This window comes from Martes martes, assembly GCF_963455335.1.
Source record: "Martes martes genome assembly, chromosome: 3".
NCBI classification, from domain to species: Eukaryota; Metazoa; Chordata; class Mammalia; order Carnivora; family Mustelidae; genus Martes; species Martes martes.
This window is the reverse complement of record NC_137890.1, coordinates 64,628,931-64,648,991: the sequence shown is the minus strand read 5'-3', so window position 1 is coordinate 64,648,991 and position 20,061 is coordinate 64,628,931. Positions and strand designations below refer to the sequence as shown.

General features: G+C 39.3%; 1 protein-coding gene across 1 annotated transcript in view; it reads left to right on the top strand.

Annotated features, from left to right (window-relative positions):
* FREM2 (FRAS1 related extracellular matrix 2) overlaps positions 1-20,061 on the top strand; it is a gene marked incomplete at both ends in the record, with an annotated part of 150,466 nt that overhangs the window by 91,973 nt on the left and 38,432 nt on the right. The gene's annotated exons all lie outside the window — the stretch shown is intronic.

Here is a 20,061-nt window from a genome sequence, read left to right as displayed (position 1 = left end):
CTGTGCAGTTTTCTTTTACAATGCCATTTACCATTAGGTGATTAAATTGTTCCAATTTCATGAGGAAGAATAGAAGCAATTGTAATCAATTTATTTCCTTTTTGTTTGTTTTGTTTTGCTTTTAAAAGCTTATATTTTGCAATGTTAATCTCAGTATTTGAACTTGGTTAACAAAGAAACCCATCTGACAAGACTGTTAAACTAATAACTAGAAGGATAATAAATGTGTGGAAAATGAAATCCAACAGGCAGCTCCCTGCCCCCAAAAGGAGGGGGTTTATTCTAGACCACGCTACCTGAGGGAAACTCAATTACCATAAAATAATCCCACTTTCAGAATAGAAAAAGGGAGTAGAAGGGTCTTAATCTTCTCAGCTCAAGAAATAGTTTATGCATGAAAGGGCACCTGGTTGGCTCAGTCAGAACAGCATGCGACTCTTGATCTTGGGGTTGTGAGTTAGAGCCCCACATTGGGTGCTGAGATTACTTAAAAAATAAAGCCTTAAAAAAAGAAAAGAAAAAAAGAAATAACTTGTGCCTTGAGAAAAGAAAATAAATGCAAAAGTACAAAAGACAGAGACAACAGAAAACACTCTATTTGTTTCATCTGGCTAATCTTTATCTTTACCACTTGCCTGACTTTCAAAGCCAGAAAGTCTCTTCGAGTAGGAGAGTTGGTGTCCTTCAGCCAAGAAGAATCTCCCACATCCATTATGTACTCCCCAGCATACTATAGTTGACCTCAATTGCCAACACTTGGCAAGAGGTCTTTCTGTTTCACTGTTGAAAGTCATCTTAATCCATCTACCATATACTTCTCTGCACAAATATCATGAAGGGAAATATGGAAACAAAAATATCTTTTCCCTTCTTCCATGAATCAAAATGTCTCTAGGGTGCTTATTTGCTTCTATAAGCCATTAATCTCCTGGCATTAGGGCAAAGCACTTTGGTTTGGAATCTTTGTTTTTTATTGAGTCACTCAACTTTCACTGATATCTTACATTAGGCATGACATGGTGATTGACTGGACAGGAAAATCTGAAGAATAATGTTTGGGCTTCTAGCTAGGGCAGTTGAATTAACAGTGGTCCAGTTCACCGTGCTAAGGAGAATGGGGAAGAATACGTTTAGGGATGAAACAATGACATCATTTAGAACATGTTAGTTTGAAGGGCCTGCATGCTTTCAAAGTGCTGGACATGGAGTAGGAAATTGGAGATATGGGTCTGGAGATTAGGATGAACATAGTCGCACACTAGAGACATTGTTGCATACTATCTCTGTTGATAATAATAAAATTATTGGAGAAGATAAAATTGCTTTAGAGGACATGCAAATTAACCCTCGTATGATTTATAATATGGGCATATTCTACTCAATTCTCTTATTTTAAAAAACAGAGTGTATTTCATGAATGCTAAGGCGACAATACGAAATGATGAAGAGGAAGGTAGTCACTATAAGGGTAGAAATTCCAGTAAAGAAAGTGCTAGAAAGAATCTAAGAATCAAGCACATTTCAGTGTCTAAGTGCTATAAAGCATTATAAATTGGTAATATCTCACATGCAGTAAGCTAGGTCATTATCTTAATTTTTTTTGCTCGTTCAAAATTTTTAACAAGTCTACTTGAGGGATTTTTTTTCAACATGTAAATATTTCACTCATTTTTTAAAATGAAACCCAAAGCTTATTTAAGAGGAGTTTGCTTTGTGGTCATCTCTGTTGGAATACTTCATCTTACTAGCTGTCTGGTCAGATTTTACTCATGTCCTCTAATACTTCATCAGTAAAATGGGGATACTAATTTTACCTATGTTTTTGTCATTTTAGAAGTTGATGTCTTATAAGTGTGTTTTGCTTGTCACGTACATAGTTTATAAATTTAAACAATATTGCTAGCCATAAAGAACTTTCATCATCGAGAGAGGAAGAATGCTTGTTTAGTAAGGAAAAAGTCAAATTTCATACATGTGCAATAATACTGAAACATACGAACAGTTGTCCCTTCTGAACACTTATATGTACCAGGAACTTTACATGAATTATCCAGTTAAGTCTCAAAACCACGCTATGGAATAGGTAGGTATCTCCTCTCCTCGGCAAATGGGAAAACTGGATTCAGTCTAAGAAAATTGCTTAAGATCATACAGATGTAAAGTGTTGGATATATGTCCTAAATTTTGGTCTACTTCACTCAGATTTGATGTGCTTCATCAGTAGGCTTTAATGACTCCCAACACTCATCAAGGGGATTAAAATATAAGCAATACCTAATGACATAACTAAAGGGAGGCAATTGTCATAGCATCTAGAAGAGAATAAATAGAGATCCACACTGGTAGGGAGGGGAAATGTATTGTTGCTGAGGGTGGCCTATCTTTCAGTCACTAAAAGTTATGTAATTGGAGTAGGGAAGATATTCAAGCCTGTTACATAATCTGGATGAAATATTCCTCCTGACTTAGCACTCTTTGCTCTGATTGCTGGGTCTGTTTCTGTGATAATGTGTATAGCAGATGACAAATCATCCATCCATCCCCTGACTAATAAGAAATAAATTCTTTGTGACTTTGTAACTCAGAGCAATCGGAATTTTAAAAAGTGAATTGAGGGGCGCCTGGGTGGCTCAGTGGGTTAAAGCCGCTGCCTTCGGCTCAGGTCATGATCCCGGCGTCCTGGGATCGAGCCCTGCATCAGGCTCTCTGCTCAGCAGGGAGCCTACTTCCTCCCTTCTCTCTCTGCCTGCCTCTCTGCCTACTTGTGATCTCTGTCTGTCAAATAAATAAATAAAATCTTAAAAAAGAAAAAAAAGTGAATTGATTCTCCAAACCTAGATTATTCCTCAGTGAAGTGATGGGATGATGTTTCTGTGCCTACATAGGAGAAGATAAAAACCTAGACCACAAGTGACTCTTTCCAGGTCCTAGTATCAGAAGATCTCACCTGGGACCAAGGGTTTTCTCTGTGCAGACTCTCAGGGGTGTGAGAGTAGAAAGGGGCTCAAAGAGCAGAAATACACCTGACCGAATCTGTGTGGAATCTTTAAGAAACAGCTAAAGCCTTCATTGTGTTTGGAAGAGACTTCCACCTGAGCTACACACTAATGTAAGAACAGTGCTGTCATTTTGGGCGGCTCTGAACGTCCTCCATTACTGTCCCCAGTCCTCAGTACTTCAGTAATGGTTATGGCCTCTCTTCGCCAGGAAGAGTATAAGGTCAGGGCTAAACATACTTCACTAATCTTCACTGTCAGTCTGTGGAAGGTAATTAAGGAACATTCAAGCTGAATCCATTTTCTGCTTTTGTGCAACAACCCACAGAGGTTTTAGCTGAAGTGTTGACCGCCCTGGACAAATTACCATTCTAGATATGAGCCAGGGACAGGTAAGAGGCAGCATGGTGAGCCCTATGGTAAATGTAACTCAACTGAGCACTGTTCAGAAGCTTACGGACATCAGAAAAGCTCTCTCACAGCAGGACTACTTTAGAGAAGAGAAACATTTCTAATAATAGAAAAATACATTGTGGTATGGTGTGTGGGCGAAATATGTTTTATTCATTTGTGCTGAGCTGAAAGACCTGGTCGTCATCCTTTTTTCTGTTTTAATACCATTATTTGCATTAGGGTAAGCTCCAATTAAGTAAAGCCAGGCCAGTCATTGAAAGGAACGGCCAAATTCAATTAAAGTAATAGCTCGACAAAACAAAGTTACATTCGGATTTAGTGTGCCTGAGTTAGAACAATACTAAAAATCAAGGTACAGGAAAATGAGTTTCTAACTGCTTAGAATATTAATTCATTGCAGCCATTAGCAGACTATTTGAAATAGCTGGTGACGCTGAGGATTCAGTGAATGCCAATGGATGTTCAGTGCATGAAAGGTATTGCTGGAGTGCACTGGATGGTGAATATTATACCAGGTGTTCCCCATGGCTAGGATTCTAGATATAATGATGCAGATATTCTACACTTGGAAAACAACAATAACATAAAACAATATATGAAATATCCTGCCATCTAAAAAAAATTGAATCCCACATATCATACACACACAAAGCAAATATTTGTTGTGTGTTTACAAAGTGTAATGAGATAATAGGTAGAGGCTACAGAGACATTTAAGACATAGGCCAGAACCTCACAATGCATACAGTCTATTTGGGAGGAAAAAAAACTAAGTGCATAAAAGGTTAAATGAGAATCATTTCATTTCAGTCATAATTTGAAACAGTAAAAGGGAGACTAAGAAGGCAGAGTGGGATTAAAAACAATTGCATGATCACTCTGTGCATCAGAAGAGGAGCAGAGGAGCTTTAACAGGTAGTAAGGATTCAGGTAAATGGAGAACAGAACAAAGTATTCCAGGATTACATGAGTGAACACTTGAGGGAAGGCAAGGGTCTGAGAAAAGCAGACAATCCAGTTGGGCCATATTGCCTTTCTGAGGAAGGTTGAGTGCTCAAGTCCTTGAGTTGGCTCTTGGGCCCGGGTTGTAGATACACTTTGCTATTGTCTAGCCAAGGAATCTTGACCAATCTACTTTTCTTCTTCGGTCTGTTTTCCTCATTTGAAACATGAGCATATTATCGCCTGAATTTTCTACCTCTCTCAGAACTTTTGTAAGGACCGAACATGAGCTGTACGAAAGCACTTTAAAACCTAGCTGAAGAAGAGAAAAGTGGGCATCATGAGCAGTAGAGTCTGTGAGAGACTGGAGCATATCGTGGGTGCCATTGAATGCGATAAGGAGTTCCAAATTTATTGGGTATGGGGCACTTGGAAGTGTTTGAGTGAGAGAGTACAACAATCAGAGCTGTATTGGGAGGTTATTAATTAGATAGCCATGTAAGTGAACACGATTGGAACCGAAAGCGTAGAGTGAGACAATGAGGCTGACAAGGAAGCAGCCAACTACTAAAAATACCCACTCTGACTTGGATCTCATGCAGGTAGGAAGGAGGAGGGGAATTTAAAATGTATGTTTCTGAAAAACTGTGTGCTTGACAGGCTCAAAGAAGGGAAGGTACCATTCATTATAGGAGGTTAGGTAAGGGAACCAGCCAAGGGAAAGGAGATTGGAAGAAGAGGAGAAATTCTATTTGAACAGGTCAAGTTCAAGTTAGCTATGGGTTCATGCCAGTGAAACTGGGTAATAGGCCTCCATTGTTATGGAACTGACTAAGCTGGAGTTAGGGATTTGTGTTAAATGCACAGTTGCACATCTGATGGTGACAACTGAAAGCAGTAGGATGCAGGAGACCCACAAGAAAAAGAGGAGAGGGTAAAAGGGTAAATCACTGTGCTGTACAATTTCACGTGTATTTCCAATAAATCAGGTGTATAAAGTAGAATAACTAAAAGTTATTAGAATATATATCTATTAAATATTAATATACAGATTTGAGGGCTGTTAGTTGCAAATAAATCATTAAATATTGTTTGTTACATAATAAGGAAATTATGGGAATATGCACAATGAAGCACATTATTAGAGTTGTTAAACAATAAGTACACTTTTGGGCCCTTTCAACTGGTTTCAAACATTGCCTCTTTCTAAAATAACTAACACTGGGGCTCCTGGGTGGCTCAATTTGGTTAAGGTTCCGACTCTGTTTCAGCTCAAGTCACAATTGCTGGGTCGTGAGATCGAGCCCCATGTCTGGCTGCACACTCACGGGGAGTCTACTGAAAGATTCTTTCACTCTGCCTCTCGCTCTCTCTAAAATAAATAAATCTTTAAAAAATAAAAATAGAATAGCTAACATTAAAATAGTGTGGTTTAGTTCCATCATCTTATTCAGCTTTTCAGTTAAATTTAAGCCATTTTATGGTAAAAAAAGTTACTTCATACCATGTTTTGAAATTATAATGGTTTCAGGAGGGGGTAGTGCAAAATTACAGGCTTAATTCATTATTAACAAACTCATGCGTGGGAGAGGGTAACAAGAGCGTTTGTAGATGTGAATGAGTGAGTCATTCACTGAATCTGTGTAGTAAGGTCCAGAGAAGTGAGATCCCGGATTTGACCTTTGGGAGGACCCTCAGGATCTCCATTCCTGGTCCTCTCTACCTATTTGTGAACCTGGCTGGCCCCAGTGCCCAGCAGACCAGCTGTAAACAGAGAGCCACCCCACAGTAGGCTGAGGTCAGGGGCATGTATTAAAATCAGGCAAATGAAGGGAGTTCATTAGCAGTAGGAGTACATTTGATTCAACCCGTTATGGTCAGTAGCTCTAAAGGACCTTGCTGCTATGCTGCTGTGAACTCCCTTAGTCTTCTGAAAACTGTTGACACGGTGCACTACTCGCAGCAGGAAAGGCATGGAGAGCTTTGTTCCAGTGCACACACGCACACTTGGCAAGCTGCCACTTGAATCTCTCCTGCTAGGCGCATGAAAACATTCACCGCCGCTACCAGAAGAGGCAGAGACTCCAGAGCTCTTTAGGAGACCAACTAACCATTTTGTATAATTTATACTGAAGAATGACCTTATGGCCCCCAAGAAAGTGAGCGCAGGGAAATGGGCCAGGATACAGGGTCAGTCCACCCAAGAATAAGCTCTTACATTCATGGGGTGTAAATTTGCAGCCATGTCATTGGCTAGGGTGGTTCTAGGACATTAAGATTGTGATACTGAGGGCCACCTAGGTGGCTCAGTGGGTTAAGCCTCTGCCTTCGGCTCAGGTCATGATCTCAGGGTCCTGGGATCGAGCCCCACATCAGGCTCTCTGCTCATCAGGGAGCCTGCTTTCCCCTCTCTCTCTCTGCCTACTTGTGATCCCTCTCTGTCAAATAAATAAATAAAATCTTTAAAAAAAAAAAAAGATTGTGATATTGAGTAGGACCATACTGTTCCCAATATGAAATTAACTCATGTCTTTATTTCTTAGGGCTTCATAGATATTTTATATGATATCTTATATATCATATACTGACACTAGCATCTTCTTTGGTGTATTAAGCCTTTTGCTTGAATTATATCGTTTCACACACAGACACACAAACTCTGGGCAAGTTTTTATGAGGCCTTAGTGTCATCCTTTGTGAGTGGTTAGGTAATTTGCTCAGGATCACATAGCTGGTAAGCACTGGGCTAAGCGGACAGGAGGGACCATGACACTAACCATTAGGCTGCCTTCTGATTCTATGCTGTTCTACTTAAAGATAGTAGGAGGTATCCTAATAGAGAACTTGACTAGATGATATAAGCTATATACTTCTGTATACATATAGCCCCCCAAAATCCTAGACTAATTAAAATGCTGACAGTTACAGGCTTTAGGCGTAAACTCTGTACATAAACTATTCAGGTTCACCTTTTACAAATTTGAATTCTAAGGATCATTAGGAAAGCACAGTAGTGTCTTCTGGTACTTCAGCTGGACGAGGAGCAGCACTGATTTTTTTCCCCATCATTTAGCAATCTGCCCACTTCTTAAAGGATCAGATTCGGGCTGTCTTGTCAAATCCTTATGGGTGAATGCCGTCTTGTGTTTGTTTTGTCTTGTGCATGGTAACACCAAATGCCTGACTCTCATCTCTTCCACATAGGAGAGTGGGTGCTGGCCGTGTAATACTATCTTGTAGACATCAAAGGATAACTGTTGCTGATTTATTATCTCTAAAACCCTGGAAGTAGATTACTAAACCTTTGTAGAAACCTCAGGATCTCAGTCACAGATGAATTCCATTTTAGTGCTGAAAATCACATAAATCTGAAAAGTGACTTCTCACATACTAAGAGATTTTTGTGAGGTTAAAATTATTAAAAGAGGTGTTACAGTAAAAACAATAAAAACATAAGAGATTGAGTAATTAGAAAAGATCTCTTAATAAATGTGATTGTTAGCATCTGAAATTGTAAATTATTTGCCAGAAACAGCTACAGCTTGGCTGAAGACAGAACTTCAAAGCCTTGACCTTCACATCCCATGATGTAAGGAGAGGCCAGAGTCTGTAAAATACAATGAGCTTAACACTGGCATGATGATTTATTCACCAAGTCCAGACAAGGCATATGTATCTGATCTGTTGTGGAAAACACACACTTCATAATTTCTGTTATTAAATGGACAAGATCATCTCCTTTTATGGTATTAGAAGGAAAAAAGAAAAAAATTTGGAATGTATATACTATTTTCTGACACTGTTGATCTGCCAGTTCATTGGTCACCATAAAAATGTGAATCTTGTTCATTTGCTTCTTTATAAGACCTATCACCATCCAGAAGCAGTTCTCCTGGAATTAGGGCTCCTTACCTGGTGGCCAGGTTCTCTGTGTACCTTCCGGGGAACACGCTACAGGGGCAAACAGATTCAACATGGCGAATGATAAGACCAGGCTCCCCATGTAATGGGACCTTTCAAAGGAGCATCCAGTGTGGCTTCAGTTCCGGAAAGGCCAGATCTCCTCCACACAAAGAGCTGAGAAGACTGAGTCATGCGAGTTGGCAGCTCACAAATTGATGTGCATTATCACATGTCCCCTTAGGCTGTGACAATCTCTCAGTTGCACAGTTTGGAATGAGCCAAGTCACAGTACAGACCAGCAGTCACCAAGTTGAAACACAGTCTTATGAAAAGAAATTAAATAGTTGGTAGAGCTTTATTAGTGAGTACTCCTTTAAAAGTCAGAATATAGGCATTGTGAGAGAAGAAGAGCTCTCTTTTTATATCTCCTCGGGCTGCAGTATATCTCAGCTTCAATTTCCCTGAGGGTGTTTCACCAACAGTCTGTCACACTCCCAGGAAGTACGCCACAAAGTCAAAGCTCTGGGCTCCAAATGCCAACAAGAAGCTCATTCTTTTCTCCTTCTCCTCCCCTTGCTCCTCCACCTCCTTCTTCTTTTTCTCCTCCTGCTTTCCTTCTAGAATCACACCTCTTTAGAGGGATAATTTTCAAGACCACACTCACTGCCAGGGAAAGCTTGAAAAAGCCAAAGCCAGGGAAGGTTCTTCATGTCCTCACTGCTGCAAGGGGATGTCTTAGAAGACACAATTATAAATAGTATAGGTGTTCACTTTACACCTTGCAGGTCGGGAGTGCATGGTGTATGGCTCAGTGAACTGACGAAATGCTATCTACACTATGCACCAGGGTTGAAAGAGACACAGAATGTTTTAAACTCACTTTCCAGAGGATCTCGGTCTTCCTAATGAATCTAACTACAATGTTTTAACTAACACTGGTCCAGAATGCGTGTTTTGAAGTTCTTTAAAATGTCAGTATGTCTAAATACCAGTGTTACTGGATCCAGTTCATTGGTACTGAGGGGACAAATAAACTACTAGCAGGAGAAGGTGTTTGATTAATTCTCTGAGGAGAGCTTCATTACCTTGTTCAAAACACTGCATCATCCCTTGATATTTCTGTGATGAGGGAAACTCCATCAAACCCTTGTGTCATAATTATGGAAAACCCAATCATTTGTTTATGTATGGAATCTTCTTTTCTTTTTAAATAGTAAAGGGGAAGTATGTTACCATGGGTCTAGTGACTTAACTTCTGAAAGAAATCAAAGCAAAGTAGGGCAGGTGGTTCTTGCTCTAACCTGGTTTTTCCCCTGTGTTCCTAATCTTGGTAAGCAATTCTACTGGTGCTAGACTCCTTTCTCTCACTCTCCACCCCAAATCCCTAATTCTGCCTCCTTTATATCTTCGAATACCATATCCTTACTCTCTTTCCTGTCTGAACTGTTGACCACTCATCCATCCAGCTTCACATTTTGCCCAGATTCCTGGAGTCGTTGTGAACCAGTTGTCCTGCTTCCAGTGTGCCCACCCCCAGCCTATCCATCCCCCAGGCCCCCTAAACACTCATTTTATCACTGCCCTCCGCTTCTTAAAACTGAGCACACCTTGGGGCACCTGGGTGGCTCAGGAGGGTAAGTAACTGACTCTTGATTTCAGCTCAGGTCATGATCTCAGGGTAGTGAGATGGAGCCCCACACCCAGCACAGGGCCTGCTTAAGATTCTCTCTCTCCCTCTCACTCTGTTCCTCCCCCACTCACATGCATGTGTAGGTTCTCTCTTTTTCTCTCTATTAAAATAAACAAAAAACAAAAAAACCCGACTACACTTCTCATGTGATGACTTATAGGCTAAGATTCCAATCCCTTAGCTTGGCACACGAAGTCCTGTGTGACTTGCCACTGCTTTCTGTTTTTCTCCTGACCCCACTTCCTCACCCTGAGCAGTGTCCCAAACACGCCAAATGTTCTGCAGTCCCCAGATGTGTGAAGCTCTGTGCTGCTGCTTCTGCTCAGGACATCCTCGCACTCCACCCCCTCATGCTCTACCTGGTGAACTCCCATCAGTATCTCAAAATCCAGCTGCTAATAAGAATAATGACTAACCAGCATGAACTGGCCCTCACTATGTGGAGGGAACGTGCTGAGCACTTAATGGCCATTTTCTTATTTTGTCCTTTCAAAGGAAACATCCACAATTAAGGGACAGGGGAGAGATGAGAAAATAACCAGAGGAGAGTGGTATTATAGAAGGAAGAGAAAAAAGGAATTCAGGAAGACTGGATGGTCCACAGCATTCTATTCTGAGGGGAGAAAAAAGAACACAGATTCTCAATAAGCAGTTGGATTGAGCAAAGAATAGGACACCAGTCAACCTGGAGAGAGGATTTCCAGATGCTTTGGAAGATGAAGCCAATGACCAATAAGTTTTAATGTCAATGGGAGCTAAAGAGTTAAAGATAATGGATAGTCTTTTAAAGTTACTATTCAAGGGAAAGGAAGAAAGCAGGAACTTTCAGATCAAATAGTGATGCTTGTGGCTGTGAACGAAGGTGTGGTAGTATTGAGGTAAAGATTATGATAATCTTAAATTGGGAAGAATGAGCAAGGAGATAGATATAATTCATAACATCAGTAATTAGCAAAACCAGGTAGTACAATTCAAGCAATTAGAATTGCTTCATGCATGGAAGCTATATGCCTGGGAAGCCAGACTGCCCGGTGTCTAGTCCTGACTTTGTCTTAGGAGATACATCACCTGTCAAGACCCAGTTACCTCATGAGAACACCTATCTCTTGGGGCTGTTATGAAGAATAAATAAGTTAATATATATAAAGTACTTAGAATAACAGTATGTTTAGTTAGCGTTATTATTACTGTCAAAACAACAGTGCAATAGGGTATTTACTTTCTGCTTCAACTACTAGACCGGCAGCTCTTCAAAGATGAGGGCTGTGTCTCCATTGGTATGGCCTGCACAAAGCATGGTGCTTAGCCCATTATAGGTGTTCAACAAATATGTAATAAATGAATGAATGAATACCTAGAGTCAGCAGGCTGACCAGGGCTACTTACTATTTTTTTAATATGAAAAAAAAGATAGAATAGAGCTCTGGTTATTAAAAAAAAAAATTCCATGTGTTTACAAAATGCTAAAACATCAAAGTGTGTACATTTTAAGAACATAATGTGTACCTTTTAGCTCACTTGGTTTTTTGAGGTCCTTCTCTGACAACCAATGTTAGTCTCCCACCTAAAGTTTGCAGAGAGGCATTGCCCTTGCTCTGGACAGCAGTTAGATTAGAGATGCTCAGCAGCATAAATACAGTGACACTGTATTTATCTGAACACTAATGGTCTTGAATTGGCTTTTAAGCTTCCCTATATAAGCCATTTAATTAACTGCCCGATTCTATTACCAACCTCCTCTCTGAGCTACCCTGTAACCACTAAGATTACAAATCTCAGCCACGACTGTCCCTCAATCCCAACTCAGGATGTATGGAGACACCCTAGGAGGCGATATGGCTTTATATTATTTTATTTATTTTTGAGCAAGAGAGAGTGCATGCACGGACTGGGGGAGGGGCAGAGGGAGAGGGAAAGAGAGAACCGTAAGGAGACTCGCCACTGAGCACAGAGCCTGATGTAGGGCTCAATCCCACAGCCCTGAGATCATGACCTGAGCTGAAATCAAGTCAGACACTCAACTGACTGAACCACCTAGGCACCCCTATGGCTTTATTTTTTAATTTTACTTTTTTTAAAAAATTAGTCTTTGATTCTCTCTAAATTAAAACAAAACACATGTTTGAATGATTAAACAAGGTGCTACCTTAGGAGTCCTGGATGTTACCAAGTACGTTTTATTTAAATGTAAGAAGTCATATGAAAAATCATAATGTCCACATTTTTATCATCTTGGTTTAGGGTTTATCCTTAGTTTGCAAACCATTTCTGAGACAGAATGGTCTTCTATTTTTCCTTGAGAGGAAGCAACTATTTCCTTTTCAATAACGAATGCAGGGAAGTAAGCATGAACAGGTTGTGTGAATGCTAAATGAGAGAAATCGCTGCCAACTAATGTCATATTGACAAGTAAAACCCCAGTCTCCAAGAAGGGCAAGAAGAATGTGCACAGACCTGAAAGCTTGGTGATACGACTTCACACAGACCCACCTGGATTATCCCCATGTAGTAGACCAGAAAGCCAAGAACCAAAGAGGCTGACTTCCCCAAAATGTCAGGCATTTCAGAAGTGCCTAAAAAGAGACTAGCACCCATGGCTTGTGGAACAGTTGTGTTTTTTCAACACCCAAACACAAAAGGATAGAAGACTCTTGGGACCCCTTTCTTGATCTATGCTGGAAGCAATGGAGCAGAGGCAAAGCTGCTACTGTGTGGCACTCACAAGGAGGAACAAGGAAAAAGGATCCTTAGAATAAAGGAGCGCATTCCTCTCAGCTTGAAATGGAGTAGTTTTGGCTATTTATTCTGGAGTCCTTTCCTTTGCCGCCTGCGGGCATGTTTCAAGTGTCAATTGTTGAGCAGTCTGTGGTCAAGATTATTTATTTTTCAAGTGTCAACCACATGCTTTTATTCCCGAGACCGCACACAGATTGTGTTTGACATTATGTTGGTCATAATCTTTCTTCGTTCAGCTGTTGGGATTCCCACATAAATCACCCTGATGTCAGAGTCTCCGTTGATTCTGAATCTTACTTGTAGAGCTCACGTTAGTCAGTAAGAATAAAAATGTACACGTTTGCCTCCTGATTGGTGGTTTTTGGAGCAGTAACAATTTTCAAGATATGGGGAGTTTAAGCTTTAAGTGATACCTTGTTTTCTTTCCCTCCTATGATGATTTTTTTTTTAATGAAAGAATTTATCTTCACAACCGAGGAATACTGAGCTCTAATATTCTAGTTTTCTCTTATGTAGACTATTGTGTTCCTGTCTTGTCACTCAAGGAGACTGTCATTATGCATCTTTAAAGAAAATATTCAAAAAATGTTCACCTCTCCAGGTACTTTAGTTGTTTTCAGAGAAAGAAGAAAAATGATTCTAAACCTTCTAATGTGACTGGCAGAGGCAGATACTCGGAAAATGTGGCAATTATTTTGTAATATTACTGTAACATTAACTCTAGTATTAATTGGTGTATTCTCCCTCACAAGATGGGCTTTGGAGCCCAAATGATTACTTTGGATAAGAAACTCCAGAAGCAGTTAATCCTCTTCGCTTATGTCTCCACACATTTTTTGAAGACACCCCTCCTATGCCAGGCTGCATGCTTCTCCTTGGAGTTTACAGATGAACAATATGTGATTTCTGCCTTTGGGAAGATCTAATGAGGGACATGAATGAGTGACTGAGTCATTTGACTATAGCATGTCAAGGGCAGTGTGAGAACTGTTAGGGGCAGGACTGGCTTGACAGCTGTCAAGTGGGAGTAGGTTATATAGAAGAAAGGAAAGAAATTTTGCAGGACCTTGGGACTCAGAGATAATGGTTTCTTTGAAGGTGAAATAACTGCCCAGTTCCCTCGAGAGTGTACTCGTCCACAACACTGTGAAATACCACAGCAAGTCTGTAAAGATGCCAGAAACTGTTAAGAGTAAAACAGTGTCTTACAGATTTTAACAGGAGAGGAAAGACTTTCTGCTCTTGAATTAATTTTTTTTCCTTTAATAATATTTTGTGGCTGTATTTAAAGGAGGTACGTTATGCAGGTTAACCTTCATTTTAGTATTAGACTTTTTATTACACAAGTATTACATGGATACTAAAAAGAAGTACATCAACTAAATGGGGAGAGTGGCTGTCTCCCTAACCAAACCCACACCTCTTCCTTGAGGTCACTTGAGTGTGATGTGTGGATTTTTTATATACACATTTACATGCACACAATTATTTTCACTTTGATTAGAGATAATTAATGCTATTACCAGTGAAGTGGTAACTAGCATATATTCTAGAAGCAGAGAGTCTGATTTCCTTTCATGTATTGGCTATTGATCTTAAATGTCTGGACTTGATTAGGTGTTATCGTTCATAAAGTGGGGATGGTAATAATATTTACTTCAAAGGTAGTCGGGAGGATTAAATGAGATCTGTGTATTGGAACAGTCCAGACACACTGAAAGTAAGTATTTGCTATTACTACATGATCACATTCTACATATTACCTCATGCTATGTTTATTTCACAGAGCAATATACCATGAAAAACTTTTTATGCCCCCACACATAAACCCTGTTTATTCTTTTCTGTTGTTGTTTTAAGATTTTATTTATTTATTTGACAGACAGAGATCACAAGTAGGCACAGAGGCAGGCAGAGAGAGAGGAGGAAGCAGGCTCCCTGATGAGCAGAGAGCCCAGATGTAGGGCTGGATCCCAGGACCCTGGGATCATGACCTGAGCCGAAGGCAGAGGCTTTAACCCACTGAGCCACCCAGGTGCCCCCCCCCCCGTTTACTCTTTGTAGAGGCTCCATGGTATTCCACAGTGTTGCTGTAACATCTTTTTCTATCATACAGATGCCATAAGTAAATATCCTTTCTCACACTACATATCATTTAGTTGCCTAGTATTTATCATTAGATGTAACAATATACATATGAGTAGAAAGTATCTGTAAAATATAATGAATATATAGAGTGAAAATAATGATTAATGTTTATTGAGAGCCTGTGACAAGTCAAGCACTTGTAACTTCAGGTGTAATTGAATGTATTATCTCTGTGAAGAAGCTCATCTGGCTTCTTAACCACAGATCACTGGGAATCTTCATCTGCCCTAAAGGAAGGATCCACAGCCGTGAATACAGCATGCTTGAATATAGTTTTTGAAGATATATATCATCCAGGAGTTTCAAGAAAGATAGCAAATGAAAGTAGAGGGAATGGTTATGGGACAGAGCAGTCAGTTGGCAAAAGCAACTATGAATGACAACAGGGATGCCCTTCACAATTAAAAAGATGCCCCATTAATAACACATTATATGTTAATAAAAATTTAAAAAATAAAAAAATATTTTTAAAAAGCTGTCCCGTTGGCCACACTGGATATCCCCTACTCATCCACTTCATATTACTCGCTACATTTAATTGATCGCAAAGCACTGCCACACTATCTTTGAAACTCGTCTTGAAGCTGAATTCTCAGTTTTCCCACCTTCAGGCCCTATCTTACAACCTCACTAACTCTTCCCTCCATTGTAGTTCCCCAACCCTTCTCCAGCTTCTAGTCTCACCCTGCGTCAATCACCCCTGCTCCCTTTTTGTAAATCAAGTCCTGATTGTGTCACTTCCATTCAAAAATGGTCAGTGACTGCCCACTGTCCATAGTTCCTGGCATCGATGCATGAATGCACACAGCCACCACTGGCTGTGACCTTAACCTCGGCCCCCATCTTCGGGCCTTCCAGAACTCCATATCCTTGAGCCACACTTCTTTTTAACCCACCACACATACTCAGGACTTGGCTGCTCCGAATCCTTCTGAGACGTCTGTCCTTTTTTCATTGCTGTCAAAGCCTGCTCAGACTGAATACAGAGCATTTTTTCTTGTCTAGGATGCAGCTCTGCTGCCTCCAGCACACTTACAACCCACGGGGAACCTCTGCCCCATAGCACCCGACACCTGGTGCGGTCCCTGCACCCTCACACCCCCACCCTCTCCTGACCGAGATTCTCAGACCCTAGTGTGCAGGCTGTTCACCTGAGACAGTTTAAATTTTTGGAGATTTTGATTTGGTTGATTTGAGGTGAGACCCCAGGAATCTACATTTTAAAAACCCCTCGGGGACTTGCAATACAGATTTGTGACCACCTTTGGGAAACCTTGCCATATGTAAAGAGTGACGTTTAGGAAATTGTAAATTACATCCCATTGGGTTGAGAAATCAATTGGTGGGTCATGACCAGTTTTTCCTTCCCCTTCTGTTTATGCGATATACCATTTCGGATAGAAACAAACAAAAAATTTACCCAAAAAAACCCACAACACCCTTCTAGAAGACAGGGTGCTCAGCAATATTCGTTGAACAAAGAACACTCAGGAAGACTTTCAAATGCTACCAGATGGTGGAAATTTCCGATGACCATAACATTTAAACTTTATTTTAAACTTAAATAGAAACTGCCTGGCTAGCTCAGTCGGTAGAGCATGAGACTCTTAAACTTGTATAGAACTTGGAAAAGACAAAATCAGAGCTTTGGAGTGAAACTAGATTGACAATAAAATCTCTGACAACATTATCCTTTTGGAGAAAGGCTCGCCATGTATTCTCAGCTGAAATCTTGGGAAGATTCAGCCCTTAAATTATCAACATTCTAGACATGTACTGACTTTTCTTTATTCTCTCTGAGAAAATTATAGCTGGCAAGAAAAAGAAATGTCAAAACATGCCTTTAAACTGATACATACTCCTAAACTTTCCCCTTAAATACACATTTGAACTTTATTTTTCAACAAGAATCTTGAAAATGCTTTTTAAAGCCTAGCTATGAGGTCATTCTTAAGAATGTATGCTTACATATTTAAAGTATTTCTTGAAAGAAAAGTAGGGAAAGGCCCAGTCAAAATTATTTAAAACAAATCTTTTGAAGATGTTATTTATAGGAGAGAGTTCATCACTTTTCCCCCTTATTTTTCTTATTTACAGAATAATACGTGCTACTTGAAAAAAAATGTAATTAATGTCTGTAAAAAATGTATAGTAAAGGAGGTCAAATTTCCTCATAATCCCATTCCTAGGAAATAACCAGTTAGCAGCTTGACATATATTCTAACCTATTTTTCTATGCATTAACAATATAGGGAACCCGGGTGGCTTAGTTGGTTAAGTGTCTGCCTTCAACTCAGGTCATGATCCCAGAAATCGAGTCCTACATTGGGCTCCCAGCTCCGTGGGGAGTCTGCTTCTCCCCTCCTTTCTGTCCTCCCCCCTCTTGTGGTCTCTCTCTCTCCCTTTCAAGTAAATAAATAAAATCTTTTACAAAAAAAAAAAAAAAATATATATATATATACACACACACATACATTTTAATACAATGAATTGTCTTATGCATACCATTCTTTAACTATCATGTAAAATTTGTTTATTACAGAAACGAAAAAAATAACACAGGATAACATGCACTTCATCTAAAACTAATGGTACTATTTTTCATAGTTGCTTCAGATCTTTCAAAGGAATTAAACAGTTTTCATGTAAATGGAAGTCCTTTTTGGTATCAGTCAACTACCAGAGTCCCCCAAACAGTAATGATCCTGAATTGGTTATGTGTCTACTGCGACTTGCTTTTTTTTTTAATTAGCATGGCATTTTCAAGATCTGTTATTTTGATGCATTTAGATGAGTGTGGCCTTTTGCTTTTAGTTTGGTTTTGTTTTAGTATGGTTGACACACAATATTACATTAATTTCAGGTGTACAACTTAGTCATTACATTTAAATGAGTTTTTATTATCCATTCCCTTACTCGTGAACATTTGGGTTTTCCCCTTGTTTTGTAAGTATAGATAATGTTGCATTAAACATACCTGTAAATGTTTCTAAGTAGACATGTGCAGAACCTCTGTAGGATATAAGGTAGGATTGATGGGTCATGCTGGATGATCTATTTGCCCTCCCACCAGCAGCATCTGATAATGTCTGTTTTCTCATCCTGTTGAACTATTTAGGTTTTGCCAATCTTATGAGTTTTAAATAATGTCTCATTTTAAGATTACATAACAACGGAAGTTTCCTCTTCTGAGACTTGAGTGTTTATATAACTCCAGTATTTCCATTTGCTGTGAGAATTTTGGCTGTAGGGGTGTCTGGCTGGCTCAGTCAGTTAACTGTCCGACTCTTCATTTTAATTCAGGTCATCAGATCAAGCCCATGTCAGGCTTCGTGCAGGGCATGGAGCCTGCTAAAGATTCTCTCTCTCCCTCTCCCACTGCCCCTCCTCACTTGCATGCACTCTCTCTCTTACTCCAAAATAAAACAAAACAAAACAAAACAAAAAAACAGAAAGAAAGAAAGACATTTTTAAATAGATTCAGGGGAGTTTTAATTTATTTTGGATACTAATCTTCTGTTTGGGGGAGCACAGATTCATACATAGATTAGGCAAAGATTATGTTGCAATTTTTTTTTGTATTTCTACAAATTGTTCTGACTCATCTGTTGTTTCTTGAGAGTTTTTCAATTAAAAAAGCCTACTATAATTGCAGATTAATCAATATACTCCTGTAATCTTGTCAATTTTTGCTTTATATATTTCAGTACAAATTCAGGGTTATTATATAAGCTTGGTGAACTGTCTGTTTATATATAGAGTTCCTCTTTATTAATGATTTTGCTTTAAATCATATTTGGACTTTAGTCAATAATGCCATTGAAAAATATCAACTATGATCATTATTTACACCTATAGTTAATTGTTAGCTGGATTTACAAACATATTTTATTGGTTCTTATATGTACAGTTCATTCTTCCCTTTGAATTTATTTATTTTTTCTGTGCTTTTAGCAGTTTCTCAGTGTGCATCTGAAGATAAGTAAAAACCTCTTCATCTTTCTTGCCTGGAAATATCTATATTTTGCCCTCACTTTTGAATTATGTTTTCATTTGGTTTCTTAACTCAACTTAAATGTTGAGTTACAGCCTGTCTTCAGACTTCAGAGATGAGCACAACAGTTCACTTTGGCTCCACTCACCACTGTGATGCTCATACCTTTTTTTTTTTTTTTTTAAATTTTATTTATTTATTTGACAGAGAGAGAGAGAGAGATCACAAGTAGGAAGAGAGGCAGGCAGAGAGAGAGAGGAGGAAGCAGGCTCCCCACTAGCAGAGAGCCCGATGCGGGGCTCGATCCCAGGACCCTGGGACCATGACCTGAGCCGAAGGCAGAGGCTTTAACCCGCTGAGCCACCCAGGTGCCCCGATGCTCATACCTTTTTAGTTCACAGAGGTGTTTATCTTGTTTTAAGCATAGCTCTTCCTTTCCTTACCAAGTAGATTAACAATAAAGGGGGAAATCACCAAAGCTACCAAAAAGAAATGGCATATTACCTTTAATTTTTAATCTGTCACTGCTGCTAGATTAGACAGTGTAAAATATAAAATCACAATCACCTTTAAGCACACGTTATGAATGAACTGTAATTTATTTAATCAATCTGCTTCTGATGGATTTGGAGATTATTTCCTGTTGTGCCCTGATAAAAATGAAATATAATAAACATACATGTATATGTATCTCTGTACACTTATGTTGATATTTCTATATGATAAACCTTGTGAAAACCTTTTTTTTAATCTATCATTGCTGCTAAATTAGAGAATGTAAGATATAAAATCACAAAGCTGCCTTTAAGCAGATGTCAATGTTACGTGAGTTTCAGGTGTATAGTATAGAGATTCAACACTTCCATACATCACCCAGTGCTTGAAAACCTTTTGTATTATGACTCCTCTCTTGCCTTAGTTAACGTTAATTAGTGCGGTTAAGGGCTCGGACTTTGTCCACCAAAATGGGTGTCCACTATTTTTCCCTCATGTGTGACTTTGGACAAGTCTCTTAACCTCCTTCATCCTTAGTTTCCTTCTCTGTGAACACAAGATTAATATAGTACATACCTCACAAGGTAATCATGAGGATGAAGACATTAAATCAGAACATTTAGTTTGATATCCAACAAGTGGTCATTATTTGCTAAAGACATGGAAATGAGCTAAAACAACATACAGATTGCTGAAACCTGTAAAGGTTTTTAAAAATACTGGTGCAGTGTGGGAAGGGGTCA